Below are 1,041 nucleotides of genomic sequence, written 5' to 3'. Positions count from 1 at the left end.
GGAAAACGAAGAATGGTTATTAACTATAAGAAGATGAATGAAGCAACTATTGGTGATGCTCATAAACTTCCAAGAAAAGATACTATTTTAGAAAAAATCAAAGGAGCAACTTGATTTTCATCTCTTGATGCAAAATCAGGATATTGGCAACTTCGTTTAGACGAAGAAACAAAGAAATTAACTGCTTTTACTTGCCCAACAAAAGAATCAACAAGTGTGTTGCTCTATGAATGGAATGTATTACCATTCGGATTAAAACAAGCCCCCAGGTATTTATCAAAGATTTATGGAAGAAAATCTAAAAGAGTTAAATGAATTTGTTTTAGTGTATATTGATTATATACTAGTTTTTACAAAACAAGATAAGGAAGATCATCTTCAAAAATTATTAATAGTTTTAGAAAGATGTAAAGAAAAAAGGATTAGTTCTTAGCAAAAAGAAAGCAAGAATAGCAAAACAAGAAATAGAGTTTCTTAAATTAATTCTATCCACTCAAGGAAAGCTAAAACTACAGCCAAATGTCCTAGAAAAGGTAAATTTATTCCCTAATAAAATAGAAGATAGAAAACAATTACAAAGATTTTTAGGAACTTTATATTTCAGAAGAAAATGACTACTTAATAGTAGAAACAGATGCTTCAGACATAACTTGGTCATGATGTCTAAAAGCTAAGAAAACTATAAAAAGTTTGGAACAAGAAAAAGAATCACTAGATTCTAAATATTCCCTAAAGGAATTACTTTGCAGATATATTTCAGGGACTTTTACTCCAACAGAACAGAGATATACTACTCATGAAAAGGAAACTCTAGCAGCAATTAAATCTCTTAAGAAATGAAAAATTGATTTACTACCCAGAGAATTTACATTAAGGACAAATTCAAGTTACCTAACAGGTTTTATACGATATAATTTAAAAGTTGATTATAATCATGGACGATTGGTAAGATGGCAATTATTTTTGTTACAATATCCAATAAAAATTGAATACATTAAGGGTGACAAAAATGTTATTGCAGATACATTAACAAGAGAATGA

Source organism: Arachis duranensis, chromosome 1 (genome assembly GCF_000817695.3).
Source record: "Arachis duranensis cultivar V14167 chromosome 1, aradu.V14167.gnm2.J7QH, whole genome shotgun sequence".
In the NCBI taxonomy this organism is placed as follows: Eukaryota; Viridiplantae; Streptophyta; class Magnoliopsida; order Fabales; family Fabaceae; genus Arachis; species Arachis duranensis.
The sequence above is the reverse complement of the archived record's forward strand: the minus strand, read 5'-3'. Positions refer to the sequence as shown.